General features: G+C 42.8%; 1 protein-coding gene across 3 annotated transcripts in view; it reads right to left on the bottom strand.

The window, feature by feature from the left end:
* The window catches only part of LOC146173203 (uncharacterized), a 54,894-nt gene extending 42,855 nt beyond the window's left edge, over positions 1 to 12,039 (bottom strand). For 2 of the 3 annotated variants that reach the window (XM_084584736.1, XM_084584735.1), the window contains exons 1-2: positions 11,790 to 12,039; positions 7,738 to 7,786 (exon numbers count right to left, since the gene is read on the bottom strand). The gene's annotated coding sequence lies outside the window, so the exon portion shown is untranslated. The remainder of the gene's footprint in view (positions 1 to 7,737; positions 7,787 to 11,789) is intronic. The other variant, XM_084584734.1, reaches the window with a different exon arrangement.
* Positions 12,040 to 13,357: the final 1,318 nt, after the last annotated feature.

Here is a 13,357-nt window from a genome sequence, read left to right on the forward strand (position 1 = left end):
CTTGTGGAAAATACACAAGTGCCCAGGTTGCTTCTGGTCTGCAACAAACAGCTTGTCCTTTGAACATAGCCACCGTGAAAGTTCATAAACTTTTGGGAATGCAGGCGGTTATGCACACACTACAGAAGATGCAGAGAATCTGATAAAACAAGTACGCTATGTTCGTCACCAGCAGGGTGTGTGAAGGAGCTGTTGGTGCAGTATAGGTTAACATTGACACACCACTGCATTAACAAAAGTGTCAGTCTCCTCTAGCATAAAATTTTAGCAGGGTTTCAACGAAGGTTAAACTGAGTTAGACGTGCGAAAGCATGGTTTATTTCGGTTTAGCCGTTGGTCAGTATTTGTTTTCTGTTTTAAGTGAATGCTAGCGGGCCATTTCTTAGTATGCCGGGTGTTTGGTGTATTCACAGCATGTCTGACAGTCCAAGACATTTCTAATAAACTGAGACATCCAAGCTCAGGATGAATGCACGTTTCCTGTGGTGCCACTTGCTGCTAATGTCAGTGAAGGCACTCCTTGTTCTGCTTCGAGGTATTCAGCAGTGTTTGATCCACCAGTGCAAAGTTTGATATTTCACATGTGCTGTAAAAAGGACTTCACATCCTCAACTGTTCTAAGAACTGCTTACACGTTGGAGCTCTTCGATGGCAAAAAACTTTCCCATCAACACTGTACAGACCTGCATTCTCTCATCGATCCATGGACAATCCATGGAGTGGCAAACAAACCAGCAGCACTGATACTACCAAGAGGACAAACATCTGCTTCGTTTCGCTCTGCAACCACGAGTGACGACTCAGTGAGGGGCACATGCCTTGCAAACATGGTTTCTTTTCTGATTTACAGCATCACTGGAAAGTTGGTTTCATTAGGAATGCCAGTAACATGAAGCTTCGCAAAGCTTCCACTGATGTACAGTGGAATCGCGTTACTATGAACACCACATTAACGAATTTTTCAAATTCACAAATTTAAAAAAAATCTCCAGCAGATTTCCTCTGGTTTCAATGTAAAACTATTTCAGAATTATGAATTTCAAAATATTGTATATTTCAGAATAACGCACGCATTTTATTTTTCCATCTATAATCTAGGAACATCAGTATAATGAATTTGGCTAAAATTAATAGCGCCGCAGCTCGCAACTATCACGTGAAAAAAAAAAAAAAACGGCATGGCCCATGAGCTGTAGCTATAATCATCAGCATGTCTTCTGCCAGCTCCTAGCGCCCCCACAAAGCAGTAGTTTATTATGCACCCCGCCGGGGTGGCGCAGTGGTTACGGCGCTCGACTACTGTTCCCAAAGACACGGGATCGAATCCCGGCCTCGGCAGCCGCTTTTCGATCGAGGCGAAAAGCAAGGTGCCCGTGTGCTGTACAATGTCAGTGCACGTTAAAGAACCCCAGGTGGTCGAAATTTCCGGAGTCTTCCACTACAGCGTCTCTCATAGCCAGAGTTGCTTTGGGACGTTAAACCTCACAAACCAAACCAAACCAGTTTATTACGCAGTAGCGAGCAGGCCTAGCCGTCTACCTTTTTTCTTTCTGTGTTGTGTGCATGGTTGAGAGCCGCTCGCGGGTCAGCCGTTCATGCCATTCACGCATGCGGGACGATACTTTTTTTTTTTGTCGCAGATTATCTTATTGCCAATTTTGTGCGAAATCTGACGCTGACTGCAGCCAGTGAAGTGCCAAGAAGATGGGAACACAGCTTTCACTGAAAGAAATCGACGCAGGAAAAAAAAAGTGAATTGGCCTCTGCAGACAGCTAGCATTGCCCCATCGACCACCGTGATCATTTCGAAAGACCGAGACAAGTTTTTCAAGCTTCAGGGAGCACTGAAGATGAGGTCATTCGAATTATAATGTTCTTTTGCACATGGACAAAGTCCGTAATTTCACCGCTCGGTGCAATCGCGCATCCGATGAGGTTTTGTGCAAAGTGGAAAGTGTATGTGCTGTAGTGATGTAATGTAGAGCGCGGTCCTGTCTGCTGCACGCGACAGAAGAAAATAATTGATTTCTTCAAATAAATCAGCTTTGGAGTTAGTGCAACATTTTCATTTGAGGTTTTGCTTATCTAAACACATGCCTGCTGCCAAAGTATGTCATTTACATACCTAGGTTTTGACCACTGGCTCATAATCGCAGATTTTTCATTACAATATTTCAAAACAATGAACGATTTCGTGCTCTCCCACAGGATTCGTTATATCGAGATTTGACAGCGGTGTGTTGAAGCAAACAATTCTTGCATGCCCATGGTGCAGCCTTGAAGAATGATTTCACTGAAGAGGTGATCATCTAAGTTTTCACCTGTGCTGACTGTCATGAGGAACTGGAACCTATGCAAAAGAGGACCTACAAATGACAGAGTCCTTCCAAAACATTTTTTCTTGGACAGCTATTCCCTTGTCTAAATTGTTGTAGCTCTAAATAAATGTTTTTATCATCATTATCTGAAGGTCAATAATTGAAATTTTGCAGCATTTGGGCACCCTACAAAGCGATGTGAACAAAGTATGCCATGAGGCAGCCAAAGATGGCTGATACAGATTTTCTCCTGCAAAGAAATCAACATTGTAACCTGCATTTCTGCAAATATAAGTGCTCTAAAATTTGTAAATTTTTTTTACTATGATGTAGTTGCCACAATTACAGGTCATAGCAATGATATTTGCTTAGCACTTTAAGTGAGTTTGAAAGCAGCCCGATAAAAAAAAGATATGTTGCACAGTGAGGGGAACATGTCGAGCAGCAATTCCTAGGCCTAAAGGGGATGACTGTCAAATTTAATGTACTGGTAGCCATTAATAATCACACAAACGAGTTAAGTTATTTTTTAGAGTGACAAACAGTTGATGGCTGAAAGATAAGCTAATTTATTGAGCACTTAATCATTATCAGCAGTGTATGACATGCATGGCATTCCGCTTCTCCATTTTGAAGCTGATTAAAGACTAACCACGAATGCCAGGGAGCCTGCAGTATGCAAGCTTTCGAATCAGTGTGGTAAAATAGGTCACCCTATGCTCTAGGCTGGGCTAGACACATGTATGATGATTGCTTGTATTTGATGTGAAGCCGAAGTGAGGAGGACGTTATATTTTCCGGTTTCGTCAAGTGCTTCGTTTTGCGCACTGTCTGGGAGGCTGTCTTCAGAGTCTTCACAAAATGGAAGGCTAACCTTCATAAAATGGCCCCATCATGCTTTGAGAATGCTTCACTCCCCATTCCGAAGTCATGCATTGAGGTGAAGCGCGCAGTGCGGCGAACCCGTGGTGAATTTAAAATATTCGATGTATCTGATGACTTTCAATTAATCAGAAAGTTTTGAATGTGAGTCTCTCGAATACGAATTGAATAACAAACATATTCAATTCGTGTTCGAAATTTAGAATATTTGCATACCCCTATAGATAGCACCCAACCATGCAAATCCCAAATGAATAGGATATCATAATCAATATAACCAAATAGATTCTTTCGAACTGAAAAGCATCTATATACTATAGCAAAAATCAGGATGTGTCAGAATTCGAGGGGCTTAGAGGAATAGACTGTTTAAAGCTGAACCTAAAGCAGTCTTCTTGTGTTAGTGTTTAAAATGATAACGTAAAAAATGAATAGGGCTACAGCGGTATTTCTTCAGTGCATGGCAACAGGTAAGAAGCATGCTAACGATGCCACATACAGCTGCAGTACATTTCCAAAGAGAAAAACATTTGCTCGGTGGAATAAAAGCAAGGCCACTGAAGGTGGCCGCAAGAGCTACAGTGGAACCACGCTGTTATGTTCCTCACTGCTGCATTTTTCCTGGCTGTTATGTCGTTTTCATCCGGTCTCGGCATAGCTCCTATAGGATGCAATGGATTAGAACCTCACTGTTATGTTGTAGCAGTGAAAACATTCCCACTAGATACATCGCAATCTACTTCCTGAATCCACCCGAGCAACACGTATCAGCTGCCATTTTGGCTTTTGATAATTCTTGGCCAGGCTTGGCTACGAAACGTGCCGGCAAAAAACCGCACGAAAAGTTGGAAAAGCTGGCACTAGATGGCCTTACCATCAACTCATTATGTCACCATAGCCTCAAACCCACATTTGTTTTCCTCTACAGTCAAACTGTCAAAGTAATGTCTTTGTCGTGCTTCGATGGTGTCAATGGAATCGTGCAAGCGGAAGGTGCTTCCCTTTGAGGAAAATCATACCTGCCAACCTGAAGATTTGGAAATTAGTAAAATCGTCCACGGGGGAGGGTCGCAGCTTTTGTTTTTTTCAATTTTCAAAGAATATACCTTTAGCAGCAAGCTTACTCAAATTTTCACAACCATAAGTGAAATCAGTGTCATGGAGTGTAATGTGCACACACTCCAATGGGGAACGATTTATTTTTTCAATGATTCTGCTGTTGCCAACTTTGCTAGCTTGAGAAACATCTCTGTGCAAGTTTGCTTAAAACAAGTTCCACTCTGGCGCCCTTTCACCATCAGCAATCTTTCGAGCGTTTTCTCACACACAGATGAGCGGAACTCCGAGTTTTGTTCCCAGTACTGAATCTTCTCTCCCACTCAGAATTACTGTGGGGAATAGTGAGGATGCCCAGTATAACCATTGAAATTCTGTGGAACCTGAGTGATTCGTCGACACTTCGAACATTTCTTAATTGTGACTACTACACGTCGCACCTTGACTAATTCAATATGTCTGCTGGGACCTGGTAGGCTTGCAAGTTGGCAAACTCAACTTCAAGTGCATCGATTACATCTCTTGATTCCCAGCTCTGCTGGGGTAGAATAGCAGGAAACGCCCTAATAAAATGATGTACGCAGTTGAATGAAGCAGTATTGAGACCTTGCACTTGAGCAATTTTTGCCATCTTGAAGTTGACGTCCTCTAGCGGGAATTAGTGGTAAATGTAATCGCATGCTGCTTTCAAGTACAGTCGCACAGCAGAAAAGAACTGCTCCCTCTCAATTATGCTCAGCGTCACAACTACAGAGCAGGTTGTGCTGCCAATGACCTTCATCTTTTTTCTTTGATTGTCTGCAGCTCTATAGTCAACTTCCAGTAATGAATGACATCCCGTGACAACACTTGGGCGCACAAATCTAGTCAGATCCTCGAAAAGGTGGTTTAAAGGGCCACTGTCCAGGGAAGGACCTTCAAGGCAAAGGAGCCCAGTGTTTCGATCAGGTACCAGATATAATCTGTGCAAAACGCTACAGTGACACGTGTGCCGCAAAGCAACGAAAAATACAAATCAAAGCTCTCTCATGTTCTCCTTCAGAAAGCCAGCTTCCTCATTCCCTGCGCTGGCCCGTCGAGCCGCAGCTATGATGTATTAGTCGAAAACGACGTCCATTGGTCCGTCTCGCTGTCTGAGGGTGAAGGATGGGTGTCTATCGCTTGCTGCGCACTTTTCCCTCGCTACAACCAGACTGAATCCAGTGGCGTGCACTCCCTCGCCCGTTTTCTTTTTTTTCGCGCACGCGGAGTGCCACACCCCACCTCCCACCAAAGGCAGAGGTGGAAGGGGAATTTGAATTTGTCTTGCGGAGGCTAGACGACTGGGCAGGAGAGTGAAAAACCTTTGGGAGAGAACGGGAGAGAAACACGACAAAATCGGGTAATTGCGGTGGCTATAACTGCGTTATTAGTTACTCTTTTCAAAAACATTTTGCGGCCTTGCGTTCTGGGGTCGAAGTCTCACAGTCACCGGGGAAGAAAATATTTTCGACCGGAGGGTGGACAGTGGGCCTTTAAGAGGCTCCTCAGCACATGAATCTGAGGAGCCTGTGCCTGAAGGAGGGAGTTTGTCTTCTCAAAAATTGGTACAACGTTTTGGAGAAAAAGGCAGCATGCCCTGCTTAGCTCCGATGACAAAAAATAAAACAGGCGCTCTTCATGGGCACGTGGCTGCTTTCTATGGATTCCTCAGGATGAGGTTTCAGTTTCTTTGCTTGAGGTCCAGAATGAGCTCCTTTCCTCTTTAGCGAGTGTTCATCACTGTCGGTGCTTTTATTTTCGAGACCTGCAGCAGTCTTGAGAAGGTGATAGCAGACTTTGGGGCCGGCACAGGGTTCTTGGGGGTTTGTGAGGAGGTCCTTGGAATCTCGTACGAGTCTAAAAACGAACTCTGCTTGTTGCACTGCTTTGTTTGTAATAAAAAAAAAAAGCCAAGTAGTAGTTTCCACTGGTCTAGCAGCCTCTTCAAACACTTTCCCAATGACAGCCAATGTGTCGGCGAATGTTTCAACATCTTTCTGACCTCAACGTCATGCATCTTTGAAACACTTTAAGCTGATCTTTTCGTTTCGAGCTCTTTTCTATGTAAAGATGTCAATCAATGCCTCATCAACATTCACAGGAAGACATGAAGCTCCTTTTTGGGCGGCCAAGTTGATCAGATGGCACGGGCTACCAACCCCTTCAAACCTGGTTAAGCCTCTCTCAATACAGTAGAAACACTGTTTTTCTTGCCGATCATGACATTAGCATTGCCCGAACACATAGCCAGCAGGTTTCTAACAGGCAAGTTCTGGGAATTCATCTCGTCCAAAACCAGACTTCCAATCTTCTAATCAGTTGCTTCCCCTTGGATTGTTCCGAGGCAAAGAAGGCAGCTTTCGACTCTACTCAGCTCTAACGAAATATGTCACAACAATAGGGTAGAGCTGCGTATCCCTGTTATTACTGCCATCCACAGTGATTGAAAATACTTGCCATTTCAGGGCACCCAGCAAAGGAGTCTCTGCTCCAGCAGCCATTTCCGGAACAATTGAGATCGTCTTTGTTCGTCCACAGGTGTAGCGTTTCGCTTTGCTTTTAGGAAACATCTTCCGAAAAAGCAGTCCGGCATGATCGCTGACACTCAGCAGGATGTTGTGCTCAACTAAAGACGCCGTAAAGAGGCATTCTGTACGAATCACACCGAGGTCATTTTCGCTGCATACAAAACTTTCTAGGCTTGATTAGCTGTCCGCAGCTCGCACCTACCCCTGTGGACCTTTACGTCAGACTTGCCACATTGCGAAATGTTCATGTCACAGGTGCACATGGTGCAAAATCCAAACTTCTCCCCTTTCTTTGATGGCATGAAGCACGGAAATTCTGCTGTATACAATTTCAAAAATACTTGGAAATACCGGGGCATCGAGCACGCCATCGCACTGTGAAGCCGCCACACCTAAAATACCAAGTCGCACTCCGCCAGACGAAAATACAAGGCCAGCACTAAAGTGAAAAAACCCACAACTGGCGCGAACAAAGGCAACAGGTTTGCAGAGACGCTACTGAGCTTTGCACATAGATCTGTGGCCCCCCTAGTAGACAGAAGTCACTACATTGCCACTGCTGATGATGATACTATGAATACATGCTCTCCTCTTGTAGCTGCGCAAGGTACCAAGGTGTAATTTTAATCAATTTTCATGTTTTTCCCTGCAAATATAATATTTTCTGTAAAATTTCAAGCAAGATTAGTAAAATCGTAAGACTGGTCAAATCCATAAATATTACCGAAAGTTCAGAAGAGTTGGCAGGTATGGAAAAGCTAGCCATATTGAATGCAGTTGACAGGCAGCCAGTGCAGAAGAGAGTGGATATTGCAACAGACCTCGGTTTGCCACACGCGTACGGAAATAGAAGGGAATACCACGCTTTTCGGCTCGAAGGCTAAGCAGGCTCGTGGCGCGAAGTATGCAAACCTCAACGAGGTTCTTCTCACCTGGTTTGAGCAAGCTCACGCTGCTGGTGTCAACTTCGACTGGAGCATCCTGCGTGAGAAGGCAATGGACATTGCTAACAGATAGGACATTACAGACTTCACGGCGTCGAACAGCTGGATCGACCGTTTTTGAAAGATGTACGGCATCGCTTATAAGACCGTAAGCAGAGAAGCAGCAAGTGTCGACTTAGAAGCAGTCGACATTGGAAGGCCACACTACTGGCTATAATTGTGGGGTATGAGCCTTGTGACATATATAACATGACATTTATAACGCTCAAAGTGCCAGAGCATTGCCAAGATCATTGCGAATTCGGTCACAAGTGAAGGTGCTGGCTGCAATAATGAGGAGCACGAGCGGCACAATTCCGAAGAGTTGACAGAACCATGCTTTGGAGAAGTCATCGCAGCTCTGGACCTCCTCCGCAGGTACGTCTTACCTCAAAGCAACAGTGACACCAATGTGGCTTTCCAGGCTATTGAGAAATGCGTGGTGCTTTCTAGCAAGCAAAAAAAATGGCAATCCACCATTCTCAATTTTTAGGTAAGTTTTTTTTCAATTTTAAGCTCAATAAATAGTTTCAAGTCAAAGGTGCACTGTTTTCATTCATTTTCGGAACTTTCCTCACTGTTGCATTTTCCTGGCTGTTATGGCTTTTTTTTCAGCCTCGTGAAAAACGTATGAATGGGGTTACACTGTATTTTGCGGCATTATAGGTTGCATGGCAGGTCATAAGCATATGATGTCATCTATATTTCTCCATACTCCTTCGATGCTGTGACAAGAACCTTGAAGATCAGCACGAATTTAATTTAGTATATCGTCACTTTGAATACTGAAACTAAACTTAGTATATGCTTACCCATCACGCATATCATACATTCAAATCTGTGAACCTCACTGAATTAAAAAGAAATTCAACTCTTCTCAGATTCATGTCTGGCTTCTTGTAGATAAAAAGCATATTTTTCTCAATATGCCCGTGAACTGAAACTCACAAGACATTTTTTACTGCTGCGGTTGAGCTGTACATATGTGGAAAACTTCAAGCATGGCAGTATGTACTGAAATACTACCAATATTCCTAGGAAGAACAAGAGAAAGAATATAGAAAGGAGATGACCCCTTGTCGAAACATTGACTCAGCTTGCAAACTGAGGCTCTCCCTCAACCCGTTTAGTGCTCTTTCACACTTATGCTCCCAGTGGTGGAAATAAAAAGCTTCAATTACTGCGCTAAGTCATCCTGAAGCATCAGTCAAGTCATGTAACACTGGAAAACCCAACTGCTTCTTGTATACACAAAAGTTGCACTATTCTACACAACATAACAAATTCATGCAATTTTGATTTTGTAGTAATTTCTGACCCAAAAGTTGCAACTGCTTGAATAATTCAACATACATACTTACTAGACCAAACAACAATTTCATCTAATACCATGGCCCATTAGTGCTGTGCTTAAATTTACCTCTCATTTACTACATGTGTACACGTGTCCCAACAGGTACTACAAAAGCACTACTTTCTTCTTTATGCTATATATGTCTTTGACACTCTTTCTGCACATGCTCCAGCAGTGATCATTATCGCTGCAGCAAGCAATGAAAAAAAAAAACCTCTACATTCAGACTGACCCTAACAAGCGACACACGTGGCAGTCAACTTAATTGCTTATTCAATTTTTCTAGTTACAGCAAAGGCATGTAAAAATTCTTGAAAGGAAACATGATCAAAGTAAAGAAAAAGCTCTCAATGGCTTCAGAGCAGGAATTAGGTAGTGCAGCAAATTTCTTGTAAAAAGGACAGATATATATGTGAGAAATATATATATCAAACAATATTGAAATATTGTAGGTACAAACTACGTAGCTATGTCCACATTTCTTGCCGCATTAGCATGCTCTTTGTAATATATGCTGCAAAATGCAGGAGCTGGACAGACTTCCTTTGCACATTTGAACGTCGATGGCTGAAAAAAACTTTTCTCCAAAAGGGGAGAAATCCAAAGCTTGGGCAATCAATTCTTTTTCTCAACAAAAAAGAAAAAGACTAATCATTAACACAGTAAAATACTGGAAAGGTAAGTATGTAAGTGGGTACTGTAGACTGCAAAAGCTTACATGAAACAGGAAAGAAATTAGAATGTGACGGGACAAGTCCAGCCACATAGTCTCTGAAAAGTCAATTTATTCCAGATAAACATAGCATTAGAAAGCGCACTAAAAAATCTGCACCAAAATAGTAAAGAAAGAAATAATATGTTAACAGCATGGCCAGAAATGTGATCCTTTGAGGGTTTTGCTTTTTGCCTTGAGATGCATAGAATGCATGCTACATTGTCAACGAATTTGCGGAATAGATTTGCTCAGGAACTACTTCAAATTTTCATGCTTTTGGCCATTTAAACTAGGAACAGAGGCATGCACTTGCTTTTTTCTGCAATATAAAATTCACTTTTTCACAAGCAGTAAGGCTAAAGAATATCGTGAAGCACTAAAATATATGCTTAGTATTATATATTCTGCTTCCCCATCCAGCTGCAGTAGCTTAATGGCTACGCAGTCTGGCAGCTGAGCCCCAGGCTCAGGATTTCACCTTAGTCATGCTGACTGCATTTATTTATATAGAACAAAATGAAAAAACTGAGAATAAGCATGTATTGATGCCCTAAAAATGTTCCTAAGTTAATGGCTGGATGCATATCATCAGCCTAGAGTGAGCATATGTCATAAGAATATTGTCTGAGAAAGACCTCTAAAGAGGGGGGGGGGGAAGACAAGTCAATTCTTTAAAACTATACAAGACTGAGGGGTAGCAAGATATATTTTATTTTCTGTGAATGGTCCCCCATGGCAGCTAATGGCCCAATAAATGTTTGGTTGAAAATGTTTGCAGCAAGAAGTAGCCAATCGTGTAGAATTGCTACTCAGTGTCTTCAAGCAGCTCCTAATTCAAGGCACACACAGCTGCTTTTCCAATTATGTATGTGACATCATCACTATGACATCATCACTATGACATCCGCAGTATAGTCCCCATGGCAATTGAGCTTAGATTTGTTTGTTGCTGTATATTGCCCTTTTAAAAATAGTTTTGCAGTAAGAAGTATAGAATGTGTGCAGAAGTGCTACTCCTAAGCGCTCACACAGTCTATAAAGCTCGGTTTATAATATTAAGACACCACAAGGGGTAAAATGAGTCCCGTACTATTAGATAGGCCTCCAAAATTAACATAAAATTAAAAAATAAGCAGCAAGGAATCCTGTAACTGCTTGCCCCTAATTATCTATCTCTACAGTGCAGCACCACTCGCCAACAGACTCCTACTGAACCTATGGCTTTCCACTTCTATGGCTTGTCATTTCTAGTGCACAGGTAAAAGGTTTCGAGTCTATCTGCACGCGTATGAACTAATGCATTGCTATTGTAAGCTACACTTCCGAATCAATTTACAATACGACCACAATGGCTAGCGTTAGACAACCGACTGCATGAAGCCGCCACAGCTGCTGAGCGTCTATTGGCCAGAACTCCGCACCTCGACTTCCGGTTGAAAGGACTTTGCTACTATGACGATAGATACCTGGCGTCCCTGCAGCACACTTCACATCACGATTCTAGCAGGCAAGTATTTGTTGCAATGCATAGAACCCCGCTAGAGATTACACTGTTGCGGACGTCCTCACACAATTTCGAGGCAGCGCCGGTTTTCTCAAGAAAGCTCCCCGATTATCAGGAGGACGCAGCGTACATTACTCTGCGGCGGTTATTCTCCCTCAGAATGCGTACAAATCAATCAGTATGACAACTTAAAACTGAGGATCAACGTATTAGCCACTAGAATGCTACATATTAAACAAATGCCGCAAGCTCAAGAACGCTCTGCTGCGCCAAAAATGCTTATGTTGGGTTCGGTGAAACTTCAAGCACAAAGAACCGCTTATCGCAGTGTTACCAGCATTGACGGGACTCACGTTTTCGAGTCAAATCGACCCAAAAACGCGAACGTTGCGAGCAATCAGATAAAGCCAATGCACTATCATACTTACGCTCGAGGTGGCTCCAGTGGTTAAGCCAGAAGACTTTCCCGTGCAACATAAACGTTACATACAAAGGACTTTGGTCTTCCTAACCAGCGGAGATAGTAGAAGAATGGATGGATGTACAGTGTACCAGATGGATGGATCACCTTGGGATGGATGTTAGGAGGTAATCTGGCGTTTGCATGTTGCTGACGCTGACGGCGTTATACTGCTATGAATTAGGCTAAAAATATAACTGCGTTGTATTTTAGAATATTATAGCTACACATATTGCAAGTAAAATCCAGTACGACCGCTACGTTCAAATCTGAACGAGCCGCAAAGCACGCTGGGTAATTTCGACTTCCGGGTCTTTTTGCGAGACGCGCGTCTGCTGAGCTGTGCTTGAAACTCTGCATCGAGAAGCTTAAATTCGACTGTTCACGTGTTTTATAAGCGCGATTGAAGTCGTAGAAAAGGTCATAATGGTCTTCATACATGTTATGACCCTATTTAACGTTTCGTATTTGAAGAAAACGGGTGAAAAATTATGTTCGCGCTGAAGTTTAGCATATGCATCATTCATTCGGCGAAAGTCCGTTTTTTGTTGATGTTTTCATGCAGTCGCTACATATATCTCTAATACTAAAGTGAGCATTCTTTATAGGTATTTTGCTAGCAGAAGCCGGATAATTAGACTGCCGGCAGCCGCAGTTTAGCGATACATAGGAGCGGACTGTCGCGCAAGTTGTAGCTGCGACGGCAGAGAGCTGAAAACATGCAATTACCAGGAGGACATTGTGCACTTTTTTGCAGCCTTTATAAAGCTTTGTCGGTTTATGCCGCACTGCCCGAGAGAGTAAGAGTAGCTATAGGGTTTCTTGCCTTGCGGTGTACTGCAGCTGTGTGCAAGCATGGCCGGCATACCGTGTTTTAGTTGCTCAGTTAAAATTGTGACATGTGATTCAAACAGCTGTTGTGCTATTCCTTCAGAAAATCTAGATTTACTTACCAGTGCTTCGAAACTTCAGAAGTATAATCTTCGCTATTTTAAGTTACATGCTCTTGACAGCTCAACTGATTTTGTTTACATATCTGCTAGTCTTTTTTTTTTTTTTTCTGAAAACTGTAGGAGGTAGAATGCCAAAGAACTGTATCATCACGAAAAAAAAAAATCTTTCTCAAGCATTAGATTTTTGCTTCAGTTGTATTACGAAAATGGAACTGCATGATGTATGAGTTGCATAATTCTTAGCACTGCTGTATTCATTTTGCATGCATCATACTCATACTCATGATTCGTCCTATAAAACCCAGGCCCACAGTCACCAGCAGCTGCGGAACAACTGACCATGGCGGCGGTCAGACATGTGACGCAGCAGGGGTTGCTAAAAATTCCTGGCTCCGCTGGACAGGCTGCCATTGCAAATTGACCCTGGCAACGTTTAACGCTAGAACCCTAGCTAGTGAAGCTAGTTTAGCAGTGCTGTTAGAGGAACTAGAGGGTATCAAATGGGATGTCATAGGGCTTAGTAAGGTTAAAAGGCCGAATGAGGCATATAAGGTATTGAAGGATGGGCATGTACTGTGTTATT

The sequence above is a fragment of the Amblyomma maculatum genome, chromosome 11 (assembly GCF_055883805.1).
Source record: "Amblyomma maculatum isolate TAMU_Amacu chromosome 11, ASM5588380v1, whole genome shotgun sequence".
Classification (NCBI taxonomy): domain Eukaryota; kingdom Metazoa; phylum Arthropoda; class Arachnida; order Ixodida; family Ixodidae; genus Amblyomma; species Amblyomma maculatum.